We start from the raw sequence: 12,364 nt of genomic DNA on the forward strand, positions 1-12,364 counted from the left end.
TCTCCCTCACATATGGCTTGCATATAATTATGCATATTCCATTTTGCACTGCATTAAAATGATGAGCTCTTGGCTCCCTGCCAGCTGATTTTAAAAAGCCCCAGCAAAGTAAGAAAAAGGAGAGAAACACAGGGAGAGCCACACTTAGGAAGCAGCAGGTAGTTCTGTCTGCTGTCTCTTTAGACAAAACGTATGTCTGCCACCAAGGGAACAACTGAGAACTACCTGTTGGGATGTATAGATTGAAGGGGAGAAAACAATGAGGGGACATCCAAGGCATAGCAATGACAATGCATCTGTATAGTTTCTCAATTAACAGGGTGAGATTTGCCCAGCCAGTACCTCTCAGAGCTCACTGGATGGACCGAGGGTTGTCGGTTTAAACAAGGATCTATATCTTGCACACATTAGAATGTATAGCTCGCTTTATTAAAAATAAAGGCTCTGCTACTCGTCCCAAGGAGGGAACCTGATGCAACCGGCAAATGGAATACCATCGTCATTCCCACAGCTGAGTGACAAGAAGTTCATGGTAAAAAGAAATAGCTTGGATTGGGCTTCATTTTCAAGATTTATACACATTCTGGGACTTGGAAACTTCTTAATGTGTTGGTTTTTTTGTTTGTTTTCCCTGCACCAAATTGAGGTCAAATAATGCAGTTACAGAATTGGCTATAGGTGACAGAGAAGAAAGTATTAGTATTGTTCATGTCTGGAGGTTAGAAAGGCACCAAGGCGCACTGGTGCTCTCTCCCTGCATCAGTCCTGCATGGCAGCAAAGCCGGGGTATGGGTTAGTGCGGCTCCACGTGAGCCCATCTTACACCTGGGGCAGCTAAGAGGCACATAAACAACAGCCAGTTTGAGAAAGCACTGAGATGCCAGTGGGCAGCTGCAATAGTAAAGTCCTCCCAGCAAAATCCTAAGCAAATCTGAAGCATAGGTCTCTTTAAACAATGTATTTATTTGAAAGTTACAGCCAGTTAGAGAAAAGATGTGTGTGTGTGTGTGTGTGTGTGTGTGTGTGTGTGTGTGACAGAGAGAGAGAGAGAGACAGAATCTTTCATCTGCTGGTTCACTCCCCAAAAAAACCTCACAAACATTGGGGCTCGGGCTAGCCCAACTCTATCAAGGTTTCCCGCATAGGTAGTGGGGTCCAAGTACTGGGATCATCTTCCATGTCTTTCCCAGGTGAACTAGCAGGGAGCTAGATCAAAACCAGAGCAGCCTGGACTTGAAGCAATGTTCATACGGGATCTTAGGCAGCAGCCTGGTCTGCTGCACCACACTGTTGGCCTTGAGGTTTAGGTGTCCTACAGGTAGGTACTACATTTTATCTTTCAAAGTCTGCCATGTCTAGTGCCTTACTTTCAGTTAGTATTTAACAAACATTTAAGTGTAGAAAAGAAAGCCAGACATGGGTAGAAATTAGACCCTACCATAAACAACTCTGTAGAAAAAGCCACCTCAAAATATGTTAAACTTGATGGTAGGTTTATTCTATTCCCAATGCACTATGATGCATATGCTTGGAAACATACTGTGCATATAATTTACAGGGGCTACTATTTACATATGTATGCCTATATTCAATATATATGGATCTTGTGTATAAATATTCATAAGGTGGAATATGTTTATTATGCATGTACTATGTATACACATTCATACACACCAGATGCCTAGGGATATTTTCAACATTAGTGGTGAAAATACATTCATTCCACTTACATGTAAGGTGCTCTCAATGCTTTTTATGTGTCTAAAGGACCAAAAATACCCCATTATCTAAGATGCAAGTGTGTTTCCTCAAAGGAGCCAGCGATTTCACATAAAGCCTCATAATTAGTGAGGCCCTAAATAAAGCAACAGTGCAAGAAAAAGGAGCAGGAGCATGGGGCATTGAGAAGTATGGAAGGAAAAGTTAGAAATTTGTTTCTCTATGGAGCTGCTCTGTTTATGTCTGCATCAAACGCCCATGGCCTAGGACCCTTTGATGCTTAAGCTGACTCCCGAGTCCACGAAATTCCATTCTCCATCAATTCACTGCATTTCCACCACATGCCACAGCTCCATGCATATGTGTAGGATGAATGCTTACACATCTCCCCAAAGCAATCCTCTTCGTGTTTTGGAGACTTTTGATGTGAAAATGGAAATGATGATGACAGAACTAAGTAGGACTAAGTGCATTCATCTAGGACTATAATCCTCTGCTATAAATGCGTATTAGAATCATCTGGGTTTGTTTTGTTTGAACATACTGACCAGTCTCCCACTGTCCTAGATTTTTATTTAATCAGTACAGGATACAACCTGATTGTGGTGGCTTATCTATTTCACAGTTCTCAGGTGGCTATGAGGTACAAACAGCTGCCTGAACCACTGCGGTAAGGATAGCACCTACAGGTAACAAGGGAGATTCTTGGCATAGTGGACAGAATGTTCTCACCAGGCCCCAGCCGACTGTGCAAGGCCAGGAGGGTTCAGGAAATGGCACTTGCAGCATGTCTTACCCTAGAGATCAGGCACGTTCAGGTTGGTATGGCCGTAGACATAGCATGTCTTACCCTACAGATCCAAGTTTATATCATCAGCTGCTTGTGAGCAAAAATCCTCACCATTTCTTTCTTGGTTTCTGGTCTGGCAAAAAAATCCTGGAAGAACTAACGTATCAGTTCCTCAAAAAGGCCCTTCTGCACCATGCTGCCCAAATCAAGGTCTCCACTCTGTCCTCTCAGACTTGACAAAGTACAGGGTGTGATTTGTGATTCTACCAAGGGCTGAATGGTATTGGCTCGCTCAGTATGTATCTTCAGCCTCAGCCACTGCTTCGTACACAGTGACTGCCCTGCAAGAATGAGCTTTATTATCCTTTCATAAGATGTGCTCCATGCTGGATTTAAAATCCATGTGAACTTCACTTCCTTAGCTTATAGGTAGGATCATTTTAGAACGTTTGATTCCCTCTTACATATTGAAGCCCATGCCTCATTCTATACATGTCCACTGGGGAGCTAGAGAAGGGGTGTAGACACAGGGAGCTGACTATCCCTGCAGAGAAAAGTGTGTGAATAACGGAGTCATCCAAATCACAGGCTCTTGGCAATGACCTAAGGCAGGCTGTCTGACAACTAGTTTTATCATTGTTCTTCAATTCTCTACAGCCCATGTATTCTCTGAGGGTTTATGTCTAAGTGGACCACCCCACTGCCAGCTGCTGGCATCTACTGTGGCTGTGACTTTGTTCTGAAGTGACAAGTTCAAAAACAGCAGGCAACATCAAGGCCCTGTTGTAAAGAACTAACTCTCCCCATGTGTCCTAAGCCTAATGGTTTCATTCTGACTAAGGGGTTACATATTTACGCCATAGGGAAAAGCAAATGGGACACTATTGTTTGCATTTTAGTATAAATGAGACTGTCAGATCAAAGGTACATTTTTGATGTATTGTTCTAAGAAACCTATATTTTTTGCCATCACAGAAACAGAACTGAAAAATCCCTCAAACTGCAAGGGGATTTCCCCATTCTGCATCTGTCTTCATGCCATGCTTACCATTTAAATATTCAATTATTTGAGCAAGTCAGACTGATTGTTTCTCTGCCTTAAATTTTGTGTTCACCTCTTTCCCTGTGAATTACCACTAGTTCTCTTCAAGTTTGGCTTTTTCAAAATCTACTTCTTTCTTGGGGCCAAAGTCTTGATGTCCTGCACATTTTGGAGCCATCTCTACCTTCTTTTTCTACTGGATAGCTCCTTTAAAAATAATGGAACATTCTAGAAATAGTATCATTTGCCCAGCCCAAAGAAATATGCTGCTTCTGGCTCAGCAGAGCGGCTAACCTTGCTGCCAGGTACAGGGACATCATAATTAGTCTTGGACTTTGTATCTCCCTGTGATGAGTAGGCGATCACACCTCCAGGTCCTTCTAATTTCAGGCTTTCTTTTGAAAACAAGCAAAGAGGCAGCCTGGAACTGGAATCAGAGTTCGAGAGAGCCCTGTGAGTATCCAGACTCAGCCTTCCAGCGCTGCAGCAGACACAGCATTGTCAGCTCAGATGTGTGATAACAACAATACAGCTCAACGTCGTGGGAACAGCTTTAGAAAAGAAGAATGCTAAAAAAAAAAAAAAATGAAGAACACTAATTTTTAAAGAACTTTTTAGAACCAGAAGTAATAGAATGTAACCTCAAAATACAGAGTAAAAATCTTGAGGACATCACTTCAGAAAACTTGGAATTTCACTGTCTGATAGTCCATTTCTGGTCCATCCTGTCTTTCTCAAATGGCTACACACACTCTCTTGAGAGAATCCAGAGAGGAAGAAATAGCAGATCTCACATACTGCCATCCAATGTGATGTGAACATCATCATGGTGAACTTGAAACAAAGGTTGGTCCAGTTTCTTTGCCCTTGAGTAAACAGACACCTTGAAGCTCTGTTCAAATAACATTGGGAGCGTCCCTTGAGTTAGGGCTCCTATCAGTGGCCCAACTCTCCAGGACCATATCTCCGGTTCCCTTTGACTTGGTTTCCCATCCTTTACCACCATCTCCTCTGGGTAAAACTAGATCTCATCTCTCATTCCCACTTTTGGAAAATTCGAATGCTTCCTTTACACTGAGTTCTTGCTAGTCCCAACCTGAGCTCTCTGTTCCCTGTCCCTGAGTTCATCTCCATTTCCTTCACTGCACCAAAGTAGGACCCTTGGTGTGCTTTCGCTCACCTCCCTCCCTCCCCACTAATCAGTGCAGTCCTTAAGTAGAAACTGTTCTGTTCAGCTGCAAATCTCCAGAACCTGTGCTAACACCTGGCACATTATCAGGGCTCCATGGGGGCGGGGAGGTTCCAATCCTTCAACCCCAGCACTGGACATTCTCAGTTATACTTTAGTTCCCAGAGATTGAGTGTTCTGTCCCTGAATCTCAGGAGTTCTCTCCATACTTGGGTGTCAGCAAGGCACTTCTACCCAACAGCTGGTCCTCCCACATGGTTAGACTCTGGGGTCTTAAGTCTAGTGAGACTTTGTTCTCTGCTGCACTTTGGTCAATAATCTTTTTGCCCCACATTTCTCTCTTCCATCTCCCTGTACTCCCTGGCCTCAAAATCCTCCCTAAACAGATCCTATGGTCTTTGGCCAATTATTCTCATCATCAAAGTCCACTCCTAGATTAGATTGACCAACCCAGCATCTTTGTTCCCTGTTTCCGGTGTCCCACTTTTTCCTAGATCCCCAGATCAATAAGTAACTCATCTTGACTATGACTCATATCTTATATATTTTTCAAGACTGGAAACTTCCTAAGGGCAGAAACCATGCATTCTACAAAAAGCCTCCAGATATCCAGTTAGCAAATAAACCTGTAAACACTGCTGGAAAGATTCACTCTTTCTTCCTTCTTCATTAGACCAAAGTCCAGATGTGTTCTAGGTGGAGCTTTTTTTTTTTCCTATTCTGAGCAGCACACGTCTACAAATAGATCTCCTTTAAGTATGAGGCATGTCTATGTGAATATTCACTGGTTAAACTGCAGAGATCTGCATGGCTTACAGACAGGATTGGGAATGCATGCAGCTCAAATTGAGAGGTTTGTCCTGAACCAAGGACTGACTCCTAGCACCAAAATCCCTGCTCTGGAAATGCTGCTGGAACCCCAGAACATCCATCTCAGTCCTCAGCCCTCTGCTCAATTTGCATTACCCTCTCATCTTCATGTCAGCTTTCTGTGCCATCCCTTTCATCTGCTTGTCTTGGATTATCTATAAGGACTCCTGCAATAATGCTGTTTTACTTTGTTTTTGTACAAAATGCACTGAAATTCCCCCTTTAACCTGTGTATGGAAAGAGAAGCTACCTCTCCCCCCCTAAACTTCCTCCTAAATACTACGTTCTCCTCCATTGGCAAGCGAGGGCCTTCTCTATACCTCTCTGGGCTCCTCCAACAGCTCATGTATTACTGATGGATGACACAGACTTATTTGCTGCAGCTATGTTTTCACTCCATGCAAACTTTTATATATCACAAACATTAAATATCCAATGTGGAATCTTCAAAGAATAACAGGAAGACTTTCACAACATAGAGATAATGGGAACTGATTCACATTTATGGCCTCCCTGAGCAGCTCCTTAAAGCTGTCAGGTGCAAGTCACTCACAGCCTCCTGGGTAAGGGGCTGAGCTTGTGCCTGATGAATAACCGCTCTTACTCAGGCCCTAATGGATTGCATAACAGATTCCACATCCATCTGAAATATAGCTTCTCCATGAACTAGAATCTATCATGCTTGTCCCAGCACATTACTGCTGTGTCTAGAATAATCAGAGTGGTTGTTAAGTGCCTCTGAAAAATCCTTGATTTTACTCGTAATTTGCAAATCTATTTTTCCTTAATTGGACAGGTGACCCTTCCGTGTGTATCTTGCACGGTTCTTTGTCAAGTCCCCTGAGTGCTTCTGTCTGAACTGTGTCTATAGGTGAGGCCCGGCAGCTGAAGCACCCAGCTCCCCTCCCTCCTTGTATTATTTTTTCCTAAAGCTACTCTACTACTTCTGATTACTCCAGGACCTTAATCCACACTGAGTTCTTCAGGCATCGTGATGGCGTGCTTTCCCTTGTCCCCGCTGCTCCCACGGCCAGCCTGACTTCTGTCTTGTCCACTATCATTTGCATCTATTATTACCCAGGGACTGATGAGGGGTGACAAAGGACAGGGACACCTGAATGATTACACTTTGCTGATACATGGCACTGACAAAATGCCTACAGTACTGGCCAATGATAGGCATTTGGGGCAGTCCTTTTCCTACGGCTCTCTGAAATCAAGGGCGAGAAAGAGCTAGGCACATATCTTTATACACAGATGTTGCCATGCACCTAAGCACTTAGAGAAAATGTGAAGCAGGCCAGGTCAGGAGGGGACAGCAGGACCTCATCTGTAAGGCTGGAAAAGGGTCCCCGTATTAGGAGGGAGACTTGCAATCTATAGGACACCTCCACCAGAAATAACCTAGCCTCTGATGGAAGCAGGAAACAGTCCCAACCAGCTTAGATACATTGCTCTGAACAGAGATGAGCATTTCCACAGCTCCTACATAGGCACCAGACATCATTCTAAGTGCTTTATATGTGTTAAAACATCTAACTCACAACCCCATCCCTACCTCTAGCGAAAAAGAAACCTTACAACGTAGGTACTAGATGAGGAAATGGCCACAGAGAGCTTATGGAGTTTTCACAAACTCACACAGCTAACAAAGGTTGGAACCAGGATTCAAATCCAAGCAGTCTTGGCTCCTGAGTCCCACTTTATATACTGGATGATTTCCTACCCCTCATGTCAATGATAACAACAGACTCGTGTCTATAAACCTTAAAAAAAAATACTAAATTAAACGGAAAAAATATTTCAAACACTAAAGAGAGAAAAGAAAGAGACAGGAAAGGAGCATCATTGCATTGACAGAATTGTATCTAAGCACTATACTGAATCTGTTACAAAACCTAAAAAATAAAATTAGTTTAAAATATTGGGGGAAAATGGGAGCCAGCACAGTAGCATAGTGGCTAAAGTCCTTGCCTCGCATGCTCCGAGATCCTATGTGGGCACCGGTTCGAATTCCAGATGCTCTTTTTCCCTTCCAGCCCCCGCTTGTGGGCTGGGAAAGCAGTAGAGGATGGCCCAAAGCCTTGGGATCCTGGATCTATGCAGCAAACCCAGAAGCAGCTTCAGGTTCCTGGCCTTGGATCAGCTCAGCTCCAGCCACTGAGGCCACTTGGGGAGTGAATCAATGGACAGAAGAGCTCTGCCTCTCTGTCTTTCCTCCACTCTGTAAATCTGAATTTTCAATAAAAATATATAAATCTTTTTTTTAATCTTAAAAAATTAAAAACAAACCAGTGTGCCATAACCTGAAAATACTGGTATCATTAAACCCAAAACACATATTAAAAATGATGGGAGGCTTTCCTAGTTTTTTGATTTCTAAAATCAAATATATCAAGACAATTAGAGAAAGAAGATGGTTAATGACAAATACAACAGAATTGGGGAAGGTGTAGGGTGGAAGGAGCACCAGTCAGAAAAGAACTGAGGGAAAAAGAGGTGGCGTGACACATGGCAGTAAGTTGCTGTCACAGCCTAGGGAGACAGTACCTTCAAATCTATAAAATGAATTTTTAAACCAACTTATTTACCCTGATTATTAAATAACCCTCATCTCACTGATTACAACAGAATATTTATCCTACAAAACTCATTCAGCTATTCAGATCCTTCGGTAACCTTTGTGAATTGCTAAAAGCATCATGAATGCTACAGTATTTGCACCTAAGGTCCACAGATGACGCTGCACAGGCTATCATGGGCATTTGTGTTGTCTCTTTTATTCCTGGTACTATTATAGTTCATCGAAGTAGCAAATACCCTAGGATAGACTGGTGAAATTCAGTTCCTTGACTTGCTTTCCTGTAAAACAGTCTAGAATGCATTAATTTTGTTCAGGGAATGGAGGAGGCAGAACTTCACAGGGCACTTGGTCTTTTCTGCTCAAGTCACTATTAACAGGAATCACTGAGACACAGACACAACTATGTTGCTACGAGCAGGTACCTGGTTAACTGACTCAGCAAGTGGGAGCACCATGCAAAAGGTCCGAATTGCCATCCTGGGCAAGTCAGCTTATTCTGCACCACAGCCACAGAGCAAACCCTTCATCTCAACCTGCCATCTTACATGTGCTCGGGGTTTGGCAAAGGGGAGATGAACAGTGGAAAACATGTGAGAGGATGTGGATGAATCAGTGCATATTTCTCACCACTTCTTGGAAAAAAAAATTCACAGGACAGACCCTAGGGAGGGTGGTCACAGATAGCCATGACTCATGAACTGAAACGAATGGTGTTCTTGAATTAGTTTCTCATTCTGAGGTCAAGGACTATAAATTCTTGACTAGAGCAGCAATAGTTGTCAAAGACATGATGTCACACTTGTTACTTGCAACAAGGGCTCAGCCCTGGGACCAGCTTAATGTTCTTTTCTTTTCTCCCACCAGCAACCACAGAATGTCATAATCAGTGTCTGCATGTACAGTGTCTGTATATATCTTTCGTGGATTGTTCATATGCCTAGCTGAGTCCACCCTGTTCCCCAGTCCCACCGCTCATTAGAATAGGTCTGAGACTATCCAAGGCTCTGTTCAGCCAACACTCTGCATTCTTGTCACCGATCCCCTGCCAGCTCTGCCTTTGAGCCCTGTTTCCAAACCACTCCCAGTTCTTGACCCACACCCTGACTTGGGCTTTGCCTCAGGCTCTTTGATCCATGTACTTGGCCTGGCTGGGGTTTGGCCTTATTTGCTGCCCCATCTAATCTTCACTTCTGATACCTGCAGAAAAGGATTCCCACCCTGGCCACTGTGCTGATTTGAGACAGTATTCCTGTAGTGACAGTATCCTGTAGTGATATCCCAAAAATAATTTGTTGCAAAAGGTAAGATTTCTTCAGGAAAAAGCATACATAAAGGTTACATCATGTTTGCAAAGATCTAAAGTCAGCCTGAACATGAAGAAGAAAGTCCCATACTGGGATAAAATCCTGACTGGTCTGCATACTGCCCACACAAATGTTCCACCCAACTTGTAGGGATGCTGTGATTAATGCCAGGGCGTGAAGGCAAAGGAGGACAGGGTGACACATTCACTGGCTTTGCCCCCTGGCTCTTTCAGAGTGCAAAGTCCAGATGTGACTCTGAACATGACGGTCCTCCTGACAGCCTCAATTATGATCGACGTGCCACTTGATCTGTTCATGCAGCACCATCAGGCTTAAAAAGGACAAAAATCTAAATTACCCTGTTTCAGATCAGTCCCTCCAATGAGCCAAATGCAGAGACAGCAGCAAAGGGATTTCATAAAGAATGATGCCTGCTCCAATGACACTCTCCGGAGCCTTCACTTGAAACCCCCAGCCATTCCACCATTCCACAGATGATGGATGAAGGTAATAAAATGTGGGATTTGTTTAAATCAGGGATAATTATGTAAGCTGAATTTGACTGGGGTCTAGGGATGAGCCTGCTAAAGTCAACAGCTAAGTTTCAGGTTAAGCTCCATTTCTGTATAACAATTTGACTGAATTCTTGCTCTCCTGCCCCCACCCTCTTTGTTAGGATGACATGTCCAGAGGGTATATTTTGAGGTGAAGCCTAGGTAAAGAAAAAGCGGCCTGATTTCCACATCTCTTTACTCAGTATAAGCTAAGGACAATAAAGTGGTCACCCCTGACCACTGAGCAGCCCAGCCCTTCTGCTAACTCCATGCTCTCCCTTACCCAACCTTGCCAGATACTGTCCTCAACATTGCATAGAGTTCATTCCAATAAAGCTCCCCAGATCTTCTTATGATAACTACCAGTACTCCTTCTCCACAGCACTAGTGAGCAGAGGTGAAGTAACCTATCCAAGAACAGGGTTGATATAAGGCAAAGCTAGCTCTGAGCACAGGTACGGTGACATCTGAGACAGGCTCTCGATCTCTACAGTTTTTAAAACAGGAAACTTGGCAATGACAGGGGCTAGCAACTGCTGATGTAACTGGAAGGAGGAGAAGTTGTGGGTCAAATCCTCATTTGCTGTGGGTTCTTGTAGGAGAGAGGAAGAGACTGTTATGGGTTCCCTTCCCCCTTCCTAGTGAAACCCCACTGCTCAACACAGCTCATTGACTATGGGTGAGACTGGCAGACTAGCCCTTGAGGTCCTGCGGGCTAGTTTGACAGGTTGCAGGCAATCCAGACAACAACACACAGCCAAAGGATGAGCAGATCTCACCTTAAAACCCATCAGTGTGCAGAGGACTCTGCACTTGAGACATGGGACAGAGATGGGAGGAGAGAAAGGACAGGGACCACACACCTCACACAAGTGGTAGGGAGAAGGACGAGGTCACAGGTAGCTTTCTGGGAAAACTTGCAAGGATACAGGGAATGAGACATTCTAAAGTTAAATGATTTCTCACTGCAGAATGAGGGGATGGTGAAAAAGAGGGTTGCTTAGTTTGAAATCTGTATATTTGTGTTTCATGTGCATACAACATGTAATAGACACTAAGGAATTCCAAGGTGACAATGAAAAAAAATGTGAAAGTTCAAATTTTCCTCTGAAAACATGTTTTCAAGGACACATCATTCAAGATTGATAAACCTCTTTTGCGCATCTTGTGTCTAATCCCAAAATAGAAATCAAATATAGTTTCACTTAGAAAATACTAAGAGAAAAACACAAGTTATCACTTGGCAAAATTACTGCTAATATTAGATTTCCTTATATTAAACAAAAAGCAGAGTTGACATGTCATCAAGTGATCTGTAAACAATAAATCCATTCGTTCTTGCTTTTGAATTATAAAAGCATTTTGTCCAGTTCCATAAACTATAGGATTCACACTACTCTATATTTATACCAAACCACTATACATGGCACAGTGACCCCATAGAAAAGCCACCACTTCCCCCAGGCCTCCATTCATTCATTTGTTCATCAATTACCAAATGTCTAGGGTGTACCTGGCAGTAGTAGGCAACTGGATTACCAAGCATTCAAAATGAACTGTTAGTCTGCATGTTCAACACATTTTAATCTTTTTTAAGTTCAACAATCGCAATAAAGCAAATGGTCTCTTGCCAGGCTCTATCTGTGCAGAATCGGGAGCGTCAAATATCACATATTTATATCTTACTTAAAATTTAGATCTTTCTACAATTGCAGTCTTGTAAAGATAAATCAAAGTAAGCCACAGAAGATAAGAAAACAGAAGTAAGCTGTAGAGCCTCGCCAAAGATCCAATATAGTAAAGGACCGGGAGAATTTTCAAAGAATGTAATATTCTCACCTTTTCCAAAAAGTGCAAAAATGAGCAGAAGTGATTTTCTCACATGCAAGTCTGGGTCTTTCCTTTTGAATTAAATATTATAACCTCAAGCAGGTTCTTATTCATCTTAGAATTCAGTGCAAAGTTGCCGTCTTTGAGGCTCGGCTTCGTGTAATGTGATCATCCGCATAAGCCTGATGCCCCTTTCCTCTGTGCAATCCTTAGGCGTGACTACATCACCTCATCTCTTCTGCTTAGACAGAACTCCCCTCCCTTGGTCACCTGTGTAGTCTGAAAAGGCCTGCTTTTATCTCACTAGTTTATTTCATCTCAAAGTAAAATGCACTCCTTGTAAAAAGAGAAAATCTGAAATTCAATTTCTCCCCATCCCTGACCTGTGCTCGAAAGGTTATCACGGAGCATCCATGCTCCTTTGGCTCTTTACATTCGTCCGTGCCCTCCTGTATTCTAGGATCCAAAGCCTACAAAGATAT

General features: G+C 43.0%; 1 protein-coding gene across 6 annotated transcripts in view; it reads right to left on the reverse strand.

The window, feature by feature from the left end:
- The window catches only part of SOBP (sine oculis binding protein homolog), a 158,095-nt gene that overhangs the window by 67,227 nt on the left and 78,504 nt on the right, over positions 1-12,364 (reverse strand). The gene's annotated exons all lie outside the window — the stretch shown is intronic.

The sequence above is a fragment of the Ochotona princeps genome, chromosome 1 (genome assembly GCF_030435755.1).
Source record: "Ochotona princeps isolate mOchPri1 chromosome 1, mOchPri1.hap1, whole genome shotgun sequence".
NCBI lineage: Eukaryota > Metazoa > Chordata > Mammalia > Lagomorpha > Ochotonidae > Ochotona > Ochotona princeps.